The 14,765-nt window shown below is 38.4% G+C and overlaps 1 long non-coding RNA gene across 1 annotated transcript; it reads left to right on the top strand.

Moving 5' to 3' along the window:
• The first annotated feature begins 1,571 nt into the window (after window positions 1-1,571).
• LOC145651243 (uncharacterized) lies at window positions 1,572-13,220 on the top strand. The gene is made up of 2 exons (XR_014117071.1): window positions 1,572-1,708; window positions 12,380-13,220. It is a non-coding gene; the product is annotated as an uncharacterized LOC145651243 (long non-coding RNA).
• The last annotated feature ends 1,545 nt before the right edge of the window (window positions 13,221-14,765 follow it).

The following is a 14,765-nucleotide window of genomic DNA, read 5'->3' as shown; positions in this document are numbered from 1 at the left end:
CATGCAAGATAAAGCTATTGAAATAAACATGTCCATGGAATTAGCAGCAAAGGATATTCTTCAGCTCAGTGCTAATAATAAGGTCCAGATTCCCAGAGCCAGTGCGAATGTTAAGCCTGATAAGGAATGTAGAAAATGAATGATCACAGAAAGAAAAATTATTGTTTACAAAAGAAAAATAGCATGTATAAAGTGCAACAGAGTCAAACCAGCTATTGCACTGAGTGTGACATTTCAGGAGATGGTAGCACTGAATATATTGACCATGGCTGTAGCCTGTATGCATCAAGAGAAGAGGCTCCAAATCTTTCAACACCAGTAAGACATTCTTCTATCTTTTTTTTTTATCGTAACCAACTAACCTTACCATCCTTACTATCATGGGGGGACAGGTTCAAAGCTTTTTGAGCTCTCGTGGACTCTGGCCAAGGAGACCATTCAATTTCACCATTTTTTGACATCCACATGCTCTTGATGTCCTGATTGCTGTTGGGCTGGTCCTGCAGTGGGCTGCTGATGGGCTGGTCTTATGGCTGGTCCTGCCTGATGGGCTGGTCCTGTGGCTGGCTGGTGAGGGGTTCCTGAGGCTGGTTGCTGACTTCTTCATTTTGATGGTGGTTCAAGTTTAGTTTCATCCACTTCAGACTCACTGTCAGACTCTGAATTGACAGAAATGTTATCTTCAAATTCAGAAATTTTTCCTCTTCATTATTTTCCCAATGTTCTCTCTCTTCAAAAATACTTTCTAAGGCCTTCTGAGCAGAGAACCTTTTTGCCATCTTGATCAACTGCTATGCATAGCCACACACACAGATATTTACTGGTTATACTCCGCAACCAATTTTAAGGAGTGTCAGAAAATAAAGAATGATTCCCACAAGATAGAGGGTAAAATGTGCGGGAATGTAGGAGCAGACATCTTGAGAAGAGGTTCCTAATTCTTCAACACCAGTAAGACATTCTTATATCTTTTTTTAGTCATAACCAACTGACCTTACCATCCTTAGTATCATGGGGGGGGGGGAGTTGGGGTAGCTCCAAATCTTTTTGAGCTCTCGTGGACTCTGGCACAACCAGGAATTTTTTTTTATTCCAGAATAGTCACTATGCTGGGAATACCTACCATACCAATAGATGCACTATTGCAAATCCAACCATTGCAAATCCAACTGTTCCCGTTGTTTTCCAGGTAGGATTGTTTCATTCTGAAACTTTACAGTTTTTTCTGAAGCCACATTCTCGTGACAATATTATCTTGGGATATCCCTGGTTGGCTATACATGACCCCCACTTTTCTTGATTTTGGTCTGAACTGCTATCAGGGAGCTCCCATTGTCATAAGAACTGTTTGAGTCTGCCACTTTGCTCTACCACAGTGGAGAGTCCAGGGAAGCCAGATCTCAAAACAATACCTCTTCCTTATAAAGAGTACAGTGATGTATTCAAAAAGACCCAAGCCACTGTTTTACCTCCTCACAGAAAGTGGGACTGTGCTATAGACTTCCTTCCTGGAGCACCACTTCTCAGGCATGCTAAACCATACTCTCTCTCTCATCAAAAAGATACAGCTATGGAGGAACATGTTCAGGAGGCTCTTCAGCAAGATTTTATCCATCCTTCAGCATCTCCTTTCGCAGCCGGATTCTTCTTTGTGGAGAAGAAGGAAGGAGGTTTACGACCATGCATTGATAACAGAGCATTAAATGAGGTAAACATAAAGTATTCTTATCTTCTACCCTTGATCTCCATTACAGATAAAAACCTGCAAGGAGTCTTTATAAAGTTAGACTTGTGGAGTGTGTACAATTTAATTCGCATAAGATAGGGTGATGAGAGGAAGACTGCTTTTGACACAGCATGTGGACATTATAAATCTCTGGCCATGCCCTATGACCTGGCCAGTAGTCCTTCTATATTCCAGGTGTTCATGAATAAGATATTTCGTTATATAATAAGACAGATTCCTTATTGTGCATATCGACGATATATTGATATACTCTCAGACGCTTTCAGAACTTCTGCAACACATTGCTGCTGTTCTAGCCCAGCTCAGACAACACAACCTCTATGCTAAGGCTGAGAAATGTGAGTTCTATTGGACATCTTTAACCTTCTTAGGCTGTGCTGTTTCTCTGGGTAACATCTCTATGGATCCTGACAAGATTACTGCTGTTTTAGACTGGCCAGTACCTGTTATCATTATAGAGTTACAAAGGTTCCTGGGGTTTGCCAATTTTTATAGAAGATTTATCAGAGATTTTGGCACAGTAGCTTTACCGTTAACTGATCTTCTCAAGGGGCAGGCTAACAGGAGACTGAGATGGAATCCACAGGCTCAAGACGCTTTGCCTCTGACTTAGGGCTGGGAGCAGTACTTTCACAGAGACATGGCTCACCACCCAAGTTATATTGTTGTGCTTTTGTTTTCCAGGAAACTCCAACTGGCTGAAAGGAATTATGATGTAGGCAATTGTGAAGTGCTAGCCATTACAATAGCATTAGAACAGTGGTGACACTGGCTGGAGAGACAACATCTTTTCATTGTGCTTACTCACCATAAGAACCTGGAATACTTAAGATCTGCTAACAGACTGACAACCCGATAGGCCAGATGGGCCCTCTCCTTTTCATACTTTCACTTCTCAGTCTCTTATATACCAGGCTCTAAGAACAAAAAAGCTGATGCACTGTCTCAATTATATGACAAGGAGGAAAGACCAGAGAGAACTGAAAACATATTGCTGTGGCATTGTTTCTTAGCTCCCTTTTGGTAGGGTTTTCAGCAAGAGTTAAAAGGAGTTCTGAACAAGGACCCTGGCCCAGCAGAATACCCCCCCAGGGAAACAATACATACTTGTGGTCTTGAGAGGTGACCCTGTGAGATGGGCACATACTTCACTGTGTACTGGACATCCAGGGATTACATGTACTACCAAATTATTGTCGAGGAAGTATTGGTGGGAGTCCCTGGCTGACAACATATGGTATTATGTGAGGTTCTGTACAGTATGCGCTCAAACCCGCACCCCGCACGCTCTCCCCACCGGCGAGCTCCATCCCTTGCCTATTCCCAAACGTTACCAGTATCTGTTTGGAAGGAAATTTAGTCTCCTAACAGATCACATTCTTCTTACTGCCTTTTTCAGGCCAAACACAGGAATTCTATCATTGGCTGCCAGTCAGATGCAATGGCATGCTTTGCTGAGCTCTGTAAATACATGTGACCTAAAGTATCAGAAGTGTGGGTTGCATACAAAAGGTAATGGACTTTCAAAGCAATTTATATCCATTCTATGGATATATAACTATGGACTGATTTTAACTGTTGCAACATGCTTTTCCTTAGCCGTGGCTGAATGATTACTCTCTGTGCCCATAGAAGGCATCCTGTTTAACAGGAAGGTCATTTCACCTTGAAAGGCTTGGCTTCAGCTTAGAGTTTTTTTGAATAACCACTGTATCCAGCATCTTAGACAGCACTGGGTCAGTAGAAGCTTAAGCAGCACTACCAAAAATAGAAGATGTTGGCTCGCTTCTTCTCTGCATGGGGTTATATACAGTCCATAGTGGAATGGTTTACATGAAAGAACATTCCAGAAGCTACATCTAGTGGCAAGGTCTCAATTGGCAGATTGAAGAAACCACAAAATCTTCATGCAAGAAGATCTGCAACATCCCACAGTTGACCCCACTTCATCCATGGGACTAGCCAGAAGAGGCAGGGGAACATGTTAACATTGACTTCACTGGCCTATTTGTGGGGGGGGGGAAATGTGGCTTTTGATGTCTTTATGCACCAGCCTTCTGGAACAGCTTGTAAGTGACAATGGTCCATGAAGCATGTCATTAAAGCATCACAGGGACAGAGTTCAGTGAATAGACACTCTTGTACTTTATCAGCAACAAACTCAAAGGAAGAGTCACAGACTAAGAGTAAAAGATTTTCCAGCCTGGAGATCATATGCTTGCACATAACTTCAGGGGTGGGCCAAAATGGCCCCCGACAGCTGCCACTCACTGGGGACACTCACTGCTGCCAAGCAGCCTCCAAGATGTTTGAGTTACTAGATTGTGACACACCCACAAGAAAGGGGCAGAATAAACCCTAAGGTAATGAAAGGGTTTGAGGCAGCCTACCCTCACTCACTCAATGTATTATTGTGCATAAAAACACTCATTGGACCATTGTATCTTTGTTACTGTGGAACTATACTTTGCATGGAGTTTATTTGTTTGTTATGAGGCCTTCACATATTTTGTCAAAAGTGAAACTAACATGCTGAACAAAGTATCAGATTTAAAGTCAACTGGTTGAGAACGATATGAAGGACCCATCATCCAAAGGCTGACATCTTAAAGCTTTACATCAAGCAATGAGATGGTTGTGGTGGACTAGTTGTGTTAATGTCCAGTTGGCCTAAGCTTTGCGAAGACTAGTTCATGAGGCTAATCAGAGATTACAGTGCAAACAAGGTCAGGTTCTCTCTCCAGATGTAAGATAGGAAGGGCCGGGAGAAGTACTTGAAGCCTGAACATGAAGAATCAGATCAAGATCATGATGGAGCATGAAAAGGAAGAGCCACTGCATAGAAAATTCTTTACGAGCTTCAACAAAGAAGAAATCAACAAAGAAGCATCTATGGCATAACTACACAGCTCTGATCTCAAAGGAGAAACATAGAGCCCCATAGTCGCAGCACAAGATCAAGCACTCAACACCAGTTACCACCAGAAAAATATCCTGAAGCAGCCAGTTGACAGCCAGTTGACAGCCAGGATGTCACACAGAGTAACAGGCTGGACAACTGGATGCAAACCATTTGCCTTAAATGAATACCCCCGAAGGCAAGGTGATCAGCTACATACACTGAGTCATGTGTAAGCAGCTACGGGTATAAGTACTATGTACATGTACCAGGAAAAGTAATGAACATTGATAACATCAACATAGTGTTCGATGTGCCATAGTGTTCGGTTGTACTCTCCAACCAGAAGATAGATGCAATCAGACTTGATATCATTCTACAGAAGAAGTGAGATTGAACCTATCTGCTGATCTGTATGGCCATCCCAAACAATGCGAACATACTGCTGAAAGAGTCAGAGAAACTCAGTAAGTAAAAGCACCTGGAGATCAAGATCAGGATGTGACATGCCAAGAGGAAAGTAGAGCCAGTAATAGTGGGAGCATTAGGAACTGTGAAGAACTGAACATTGAACATCAACATTGAACAGCTATTTTCAAAATATTCACAGGCCATCCATCAGTCATAGAGGTGCAGACTACTGTACTCTTGGGCACTGCACACATCCTCAGGAAGATGCTAGTGTGAAATATTGTGATCTCTTGTTGAGATCTGGATTCACCAGAAACCACTACCAACATTCAAGCAAGAGGAAAGAAAAGTTAATATTAATATTAATGTATTTTTCTTTTGCAATCAGTGCCTTTCTCAAACTCAAAGCTGTTTCACGTAGTATCAACAAAAGACCAAAAAAGAATTATACAAACGGCAATGAAAGGTTGGCCCCAATAAGTCCATATCTTTGGATCTGTGCTGTGGGACTGAAAGTGCTTCTGTCCTGGTGCAGTTTGGCTTTCTGCAACACTGCATGTGATGCTCTTATAAAATACCATTAAACATGTCATTACTCATTGCAATCGGAAGCCCTGCTCTTGGAAGTTTAACATTCAATATGAATTCTGTATTTCTGGATTTGGTTTGATCACCATCTTAGAACGGAGATTGATGTTTGATGCTTACTTCTGGGGTTGCTTGGGCTGACTGTAAGACATGTAAGACATGTTTATCGGATGCTGAGGTGTGGCCTGGCATGGCTCATACCATGTGGGCAGACATGGTCATTCCTCACTGTGAGCATGATGCTGACATATTTTTAGCTCTAGCTCAGGCCTTGCTTTATGCACCGCCTAGTCTCCTGCCCCCACTATTGCTCCAATCCCAGTGTTTTCCCTATGCAAAAATCCATCTTTTACTACAGCCACTACTAATGTTATATTCTGGAAAGATATTGGTTAATCATTGCACTTAAAACATCTAGCACAAAAAAAGCACGGGTTAGCACGAGACATGTGTCTGCCTGTCATAATGCTGAGTATTTTCAACAATGTTTTTCCATCAAAGATGGTTTCCTTAGCAACTTGTTACTATGGCAATGGCATCAGCACTGTGTGAGGCCTAATTTTAACATTGTGTATTTTCTGTATATTAGTCTTCCTTAGTTTAAAGCATTTGTGGAATTAAAGCAGTCCTGGGAGGAAAAATAATAATTTTCTGCCTTTTGGTTGTTTTCACGTTTGAAATTTGGTTTTGTTTCCCTAGAGCAATTGAGAGAATCTAGAAAAATTCAAATATTTTTTTAAGGCTTGTTAGCAAGATGTTTATTTTAAATAATTCACAAGTTTAAATTAAAATAATTCACCAGTTTGTTTCCAGTGATCAAAATGTTCTTCTTGTTCTTCTTCAAATAATGTGACATAAAGCAGTGATAATAAACTTTTTATAGGCTTTAACTATTGTGTCTCCGTTTTGGCTCTACTGTGTCATGTGTAAGTGATACATATACTTTAAAAAGTAAATCAGTAACCAAATGAAACAGATCAGAAAAATACAACACAGTGTATGATCCATAGCACTTAACCAATAGTGGTAGATCTGAACACAAAGTGGTCAATTTTCTTTGAGTATGAAATTAATAACAGAAGTTATGGATCACATTATCAAAGAGATCCAACTTTTATTGTGCATTGTTTTGATGGCACACAAGCATATAGTCTGGTTAACAGACTTTCAAAAGTCAGATGAGGTCAGTCTTTATTTTAAAGCTACGCAGGCTGTTTGATTGGGGCAAATCCAGAGTGTAGGAGAGGAGGGAAGTGGGCACAGTGCCAGCAGTTTGCTACTCATTCTTGGAAGCAGGTGCAGTTACAGATAACAGTGAGAAACAATGTGGGGTCAGGAAACTTATGTTTGAGGGTTAATTGAATTATGACCCTATTGATGACATAAGAGTGACATGAGGACATGGATTAATTGCACTGGATATTTGTTAGCTGATTAGATAGGTTGAGATTCAGGTCAACTAATATGAATGCTTTGTTATGCCTCAATCTGAGAGTTACTAAAGGGCCAGAATGACTCAGCATTTAAAATAATTAAATTCTAAAGCAGATTAATAATTTATTTTGAATATTTCCTACAAAATATGTGCTAAAATGATCTAAAACAGCTCTGACAAGAGGGTCAAATGAGCACAAACATGGTTGTGATTGTGAGATGTTGTGCAATACTGAAGCAGCGTTCTAACAGGAATACAATGGCACTCTCATGAGTGTCTTGCACATAGAGCACTGCCATATTGCCAGGCTCAAAACCAGCTACCATAGCTATCAGCACTTAATAGTCAAGAAGAGTCAGCATCACACTCTCAGTGTACTGCAGTCACTTGCCTCACCTAATCTCTTACCTGATATTCACAAGGTTACAGTTGTCCAGATGTGCCAGGTCTTAAAATAATGCTGTTTCGGGTTACTTAGAGTAATGACTGGCCATATGCTGCCACATTTGTATGCAAGGTATGAGTAATTTTTCACTGGGTTTTTACCTGATCTTTCTAGCTAATTAATGCCTGAATGTTCTGCATAGAATGTTGTGAATGTAGTACTGGGATCAGTTTATATTTATCGTAAAGTCCTTTTAGATAAAGTGGAATGAAGGCATGGCTTTAGAATGCTAGACACAAGATAATGCTACATAATGCTTTAGTAAGTGTAATATATAACAAAGATCAAACCTTAACCTGCCCACCTTTTTCTATTTTTTTGTGTTGCTTTTTTCAAAGCAATTCTTGAAAAACACTTTACTAAGACTAGACTATAGTACAAATCCACAGTTCACTACAGACATTTAAAAATACAAAGCTCATAAAAAAGAACAGCATCAAGTCAAACCAGTAGGTAAAATTAATTAAAGCACTCTATAGTAGTATTCTCCCAGTTTTGGCTTCTTTATTAGTAAAAACTGAGAGTTGCAGGGTTTGTCTTCTTTCATACCTCTGCCTCAGTTAATGTCTTTGGACATAACATTTTTGTCATTGCACTGTCCCATCTAAGACCTCATTTTTACTTCATGTCCAATCTACTCTTTACTGCCTCCCATGCAGTAACAGTCTGAAGACCATCAGGAGCAGGGAATCTTAAAATAATGCTGTTTTGGGTTACTTAGAGTAATGACTGGCCATATGCTGCCACATTTGTATGCAAGGTATGAGTAATTTTTCACTGGTCATTTGTATTTTTGTTAATTGCCCTGTTAATTAACAAGAAACAAAGAAAGAGTATGCATTTATCACTATAACATTTTGCCATCTCTTCAATATTCATACACAGAGCTTTTTGAGCTCTTTCCAGCACTCCAGCTATCTTCAGAGAGTACTAATATTTCAGCATTAGAAAAATATACACATCTCTCCTCATGACTTGTCTAAATGAGAAACAATAATGAATAAATAAATTACAATTATTCATGACTAGGCCAGTAACTGTTATCTGACTATTGATGTCATTACCCTAATTAATTATTTATATGGGAAAAAAATGAGCAATGTTTATATTAATTGATATGAATAGATCCTATTTAACATAGCCTATACAGTTACTTTAATACTAGAGACTTATTTTTATCATTGTCTCATTTCAGAACAAATTGCAATGATAAGCAAACTTTTTGGAAGTATTAGCACCACCTGGTGGTGAAAATCTAAAATTGAAGCATGCCTTTTAACCAGTACATTACATTACATTACTATAGTTAGTACTGAAGTAAATGGATAGCAGAATTTTGTAGTTGTGACCTTGTACTCCAGCACACTTGACTTGAAATGAAATGATAATGATGATGATTAAAATGCAGAATGGTAGCTTTATGCTAATCAGCTACTTTACAGATCAGTGCACACTGAGCAAGGTAAACATTCCCCAGCAAACAGCAACATTCTACGATCGGCTGTTGGCTTCAAATACACAATAAAGAATTTTGTGTTTACTGGCTCCTCTGGCACTGTTACAAACTCTACTTCAACACTGTTAGAAACACCTGGTAGATGATTATAGAGTATTTTTTCCATATGAGTCACTGATCTTGAGCAATCAACAGCATTTTTTACTTAAGATTAAGTTAATTCATTTAATTACTAATGGCTCCTCTGATTTGGGGCTATGCATATAACATATGAACTTCAATCTCACAGCTGTCTTAATTTAAATCCCATGTCCTGGAATATAGAGCCAAAACAATAGAATTTCTGACACTGACCAATTACTTACTATATGGTTCTCACTGGTGTAACACTCCTGTTAAACTGGGTTTATAACTAGCTAATTAGTTAAAATGAAAACACCAGGTTTCATATTTGTAATTACAGAAGAACACCATCTTACATAATACACAATACTAATGTTCTGCTCATGTGTTAAGTGAGATTGACATTATAATGACCATACTACCAATCAAACAACTGTATCATTGAACAGATTGAGGTATAATCCGCATTCTTTGTCTTTAGTGACATGCACTTTAATTCACATTAATGTTAAATACTCTACTGCTATTATATAAAAATGTATATGTGTAGAAAGGCAAATTTATACCAAGTTGGCAATAATAATTTATTTTACACCAATACAATGACCAATTAAATATAGTGAGGTAACACTGCAGAATTATTAGGAATTCAATAAAGGGACAAAACTGACAACATTCATAATACATCCTTTACACCAGTCTAACTAGTATGGCCACAAATTGTAAACATAAACATTGACAATGTTTCTAAAAAATGATTTTTCCATTCACAGTAATATAAACCCCTGTATTTGCATGAGCTTAATATGGCATTAGCATATTACATAAGACTATGGCTTTTAGAAAAGTACACCCCCTAAAATAAACTAATGCTCATCATTCATCTCATATATTCTGCTTATAGAATTTCTCATGTTCATTATTAGATCTGACACAAATTAGACCTGACACAAAAAATAAGGACATTCACAAAACTCACACTGATCTTCTCAAACCTTTTCACTACTGTGAGTGCACAGAAGGCCATGCACAAAAGATAAAAAAGAATAAAAATCCCTTTGTCACTTAGTGATTAAATTAGCTTATTGCCTCGCCATGTCAATAGCAAAAGACATTAAACAGGTACAGATAAACTTTATGACAACTATGGAAATTAGATAATGATTATTATTAAAAATATCATAATTAATAATAATATGATAATAATATTACTGGCCACTCTTTTATATAAGCACCTTTACTAGTTTATTTTTTCTCCTATGCAGTCAAACATCTGCAAACAAATTCAGATGTCAGGGTTTTTACCTGATCTTTCTAGCTAATTAATGCCTGAACGTTCTGCATAGAATGTTGTGAATGTAGTACTGGGATCAGTTTATATATATCTTAAAGTCATTTTAGATAAAGTGGAATGAAGGCATGGCTTTAGAATGCTAGACACAAGATAATGCTACATAATGCTTTAGTAAGTGTAATATATAACAAAGATCAAACCTTAACCTGCCCACCTTTTTCTATTTTTTTTTGTTGCTTTTTTCAAGGCAATTCTTGAAAAACACTTTACTAAGACTAGACTATAGTACAAATCCACAGTTCACTACAGACATTTTAAAATACAAAGCTCATAAAAAAGAACAGCATCAAGTCAAATCAGTAGGTAAAATTAATTAAAGCACTCTTTAGTAGTATTCTCCCTGTTTTGGCTTCTTTATTAGTAAAAACTGAGAGTTGCAGGGTTTGTCTTCTTTCATACCTCTGCCTCAGTTAATGTCTTTGGACATAACATTTTTGTCATTGCACTGTCCCATCTAAGACCTCATTTTTACTTCATGTCCCATCTACTCTTTACTGCCTCCCATGCAGTAACAGTCTGAAGACCATCGGGAGCAGGGAATGGAGGCTGTGTTTTAGCTGGAGTAGGACACGTCTGCTGCAGCCCCATGTCTCAGCTCAAGAATCTGCTGTACAAACCTAGGAGCCCCCTTTCCCTTCTGGACTCTCTGTGGATGTGGGGGGCTGCTCTGTGCTTGGAGACTGAGCCTCTCCTGGTCCATCTGAGAAAAAGAGTGAGGGAGAGCAAGAGAGGTAGAGAGCAAGAGAGAGAGACATGGTTATATTGCTTTTAAAGATTTTTTATGCTTATGTCAAATTAAGATAAATACTGTGGTTTGCTTTAAAAAAGGAACAGAGGTGTTACCTGTGAGGGACAGTTCAGCCAGCTTGAATGACATGTCAGGGGGAACTCCAGCAGGAGAGCCTAGGATATCAGGCAGGGCATTGCGACGACCAGATCGGCCTGATGAGGCAAAATCCAACACTGGCTCCAGTTCTGTCATTTCTACAAGAGACAGAAAAGGACAAAGCCAAGAGGGGTGTAAATACAGAGACTAACATAAATGCATGACTAACATAAATTTAACTAATCATAATGTATATACATGCAGAGATGTACTATCTCTCATAACCACTAGAGAGAGCTGATACACTTACAATGTTATATATCGCCATCACTGCCACCCCCCCCCCCCCAGAGGACTGCCATAATTACATAAGCATATATGTGTGACCCATCCTGGTATCTCCTGGCCAAAGTACTGTCTTGCTCTTCCATAAATAGGCTAGTGTAACACAACATAGAATTACACAGCCCACCAAAATGCTGCCTTCTTCTCTGCTGCCAAGTAGTCACCATGGCAACAAGAAGGGATCACCTACAGGCTTTCGCTTGGCAATAAGTAGTCTCTTTTCACAAACACAATTGCAGTTTGGCTTAATTTCCTTGTCTTTTTCTGATCTCTTCTGTTCTTTCTGTCTCTTCTGCATACATGTGTGTGTGTGCATGGGTAGAAATTTCTAAAGGTGTCTCTGGAACACAGACTTTGGCAAGCATCATTTCTGCTCAGTCATCACACAGAACTGCCTGACATCCAGGGCTTCCACTGACACTGTATAGGCAAAACTGCAACCAAAGAATTAAAACTAAGACTAAGTTGCAGTCTTTGTGGATTACATCTTTCACAACTTTCACTGCTGCTACCTCTTTCACTATTTGATGTGGGTCCCCATAATTCTCTTTATAATAACAACTGCATCATAGACAATACATTTTCTGTGGAGAGCTTTGTTTGTTTCACTTGTTTGTTTTACTCAGATATGTTCTACTTGACCACAGAACCTGATCACACTTGATTTGCCTTCAAAGCAATCTTAAATCATCATCATCATCATCATCATCATCATCATCATCTCCATCTCCCTTTCTCTCCTGCCTGCAGGCTGCCTTCCTATGATCCAAGAAGCTTTAGAATCCATTTTGTATGAAGCTGGAGGCTTATGGCCTAGAGGAAGCTGTGGAATGAACCACCATAAATAAAGCAATAGACCCATATTCCACTCTACCTTCTTGAATAATAAGGTATGTTAGAAATATGAGATGAAAAGACAATACATCTCAAGGAGAATTAATTAGTGTAAGGTGACTATCAGGAACTTCTCATCCTTATCCTGCCTTAAGTTGTCTTCGTTTTGGATGGATTCTGACAAACAGCAGGCTATTATAACAGTGATTTAACATACTACAAATTTTTGGAAAGAGACAGTTTATAATTCTACCCAATGAACATGAGATTTTGTGGATCATAAATGGATCAGTGCTCCAAAGCACACAACAAAATCATTATTATGTGTGATGAAATGACAATTTTCTAATATATATTCTAATCTATTAAAATTTAAAATTGGTCATTTTGCTTTGTGCTCTGGAGAATCAGTCACCGAAAAATTTTAAACTATAAAACAGTTTCATAGTTTTCTGTGTACGACTTTAAAAATGCTTTACAGTTTTGGGGGTACTACTATTAACTTTTTATGAAAGCACCATACAATTTTATTTTATCCAGTGTTTACCTATTTGATATGCATCATATATCTGTCATTCCACGAGCTGCAAAAGCTTCACAACATACTAAATGTGTGTACAAAGGAGTGTTCCTTACTCAGATAAACAACCCTTTTGATAGGCACACCCCCACCAAATGGTACGCCATAATCTAAATGTAGCAAATCAGAGACAAATAATAATAATAATAATAATAATAATAATAATAATAATAATAATAATAATAATAACATTAAAAGAAAAGGCATACTTCTGAAGATGTGTGGAGTCCAGATGTCCAGGTTTTATAAAAGGGACAAAAATAAGTGAACTACGACTTACATTCCAACAAAGGAGATATGAACTCCAAAAGAGAATTAGAGAGTATGTTCTTCATTGAAGCAAAAAAAAAAAAAGTATTTTCAATGAGCAGGAGTCCATTGCAGAAGGAGGGGAAAAGAAGCAATGCTGATGCTGATGGTCACTGCTGTCAGAATGTGTCCGGAAGGGCTTAGTGAAAGTGTTGCGTAAGATGTAGAGCCCGTGACAGACTCTAGATGACAGAGTAAGCAACACTGAGCACGACAGCCTTCGGGGCCAGATTCTCCAAGTGGTCTGACTGAACCACTCCAGTTTCACGATTATGACATTAAAAACAAAACGCTTCACTATCAAGCTACCTTTGATAATTATCTAGCTATTTCTTGTTAACTGGTTAAGCCTTTAAAAACCGTTATAGTGAAACAAGATAAAAGTGTGGTTCCCAATTAAATACTTCGATTATTTGCTCTTCCAGTCTAATCTACTACATTCAATGACACAAACAGTATTAAATCTACACATAATCTGTAAATCTCTTAATAACTTGAAAGAGAAACGATTTACTACAAAATACCGCCGAAGTGCGGGCATGAAACACACTGTAACCCCGTTGCTAAGTAGCCACATGTATCCGCGAGCAGCGGCGCTGTTTGCTGAGTAATAGATTTATTAGAGCTTTTAGGTCGCGCAGGCCATTCTTATTTGCTTAAAGCCAAATGCTAGTTAGATGTGTTTCATGCAGTTCTGCTAAACAAATAAAATAATTATAATCATCGTAATTAATTGAAAGACGACAGTGGTCAGGTATTGAAGCGTATAATTAGGTTGGGCATTTCGTACGTATCATGTATATAATGAATGGACGCAAATAATATTTTTTGTTTGTTGATGTTTGTTTGTTTTGCTTTGCTTTTTGAACCAGCGTCTGTACACAGAGGGATAAAACAGTCCAATGAATATAGAGTAAGCTAACTTACCGCTGAGAATGGTGTTCTCGCGCTACGTGACGGATACAAACAAAACACTTTCAAGACAGACAAGGTGCTGTTAGACCACCTGCCACAACCTTGTATCATCCGGTACCATTTCGACTCTTGTTGCTAGTCGTGAACTGCGAAAGAGCGCTAGTGCGTATAGGTGGACTTCACAGCCAGCAGGACTATACCATTAGCTACAATGTAACCTATAAGGGGGGCACGCGCTTACCGACGCGACGCGAAAGAGAAACTAACAGTACAATAAATCACGTCTATAAGCACTGATCACGAGGTTGTAGTTTCATTTAGTCACAGTCAAACGTCATCATTGGTGAAATTAATGATTAATTTTAATAGTAGGCTTATGTTGTGACATAAAATCATAAGGTTTTACTAAGCCTATCGGACAACCTATAGATTAAATTTGATACAATAAAATTATTAAATAAAGTTATTTTATTAAAAGTACATAAACCTGCCTGATAA

The sequence above is a fragment of the Electrophorus electricus genome, chromosome 14 (assembly GCF_041902795.1).
Source record: "Electrophorus electricus isolate QZ-2024a chromosome 14, ASM4190279v1, whole genome shotgun sequence".
NCBI classification, from domain to species: domain Eukaryota; kingdom Metazoa; phylum Chordata; class Actinopteri; order Gymnotiformes; family Gymnotidae; genus Electrophorus; species Electrophorus electricus.
Note: the sequence above shows the minus strand (reverse complement) of the source record. Positions and strands in the feature narration are given on the sequence as shown.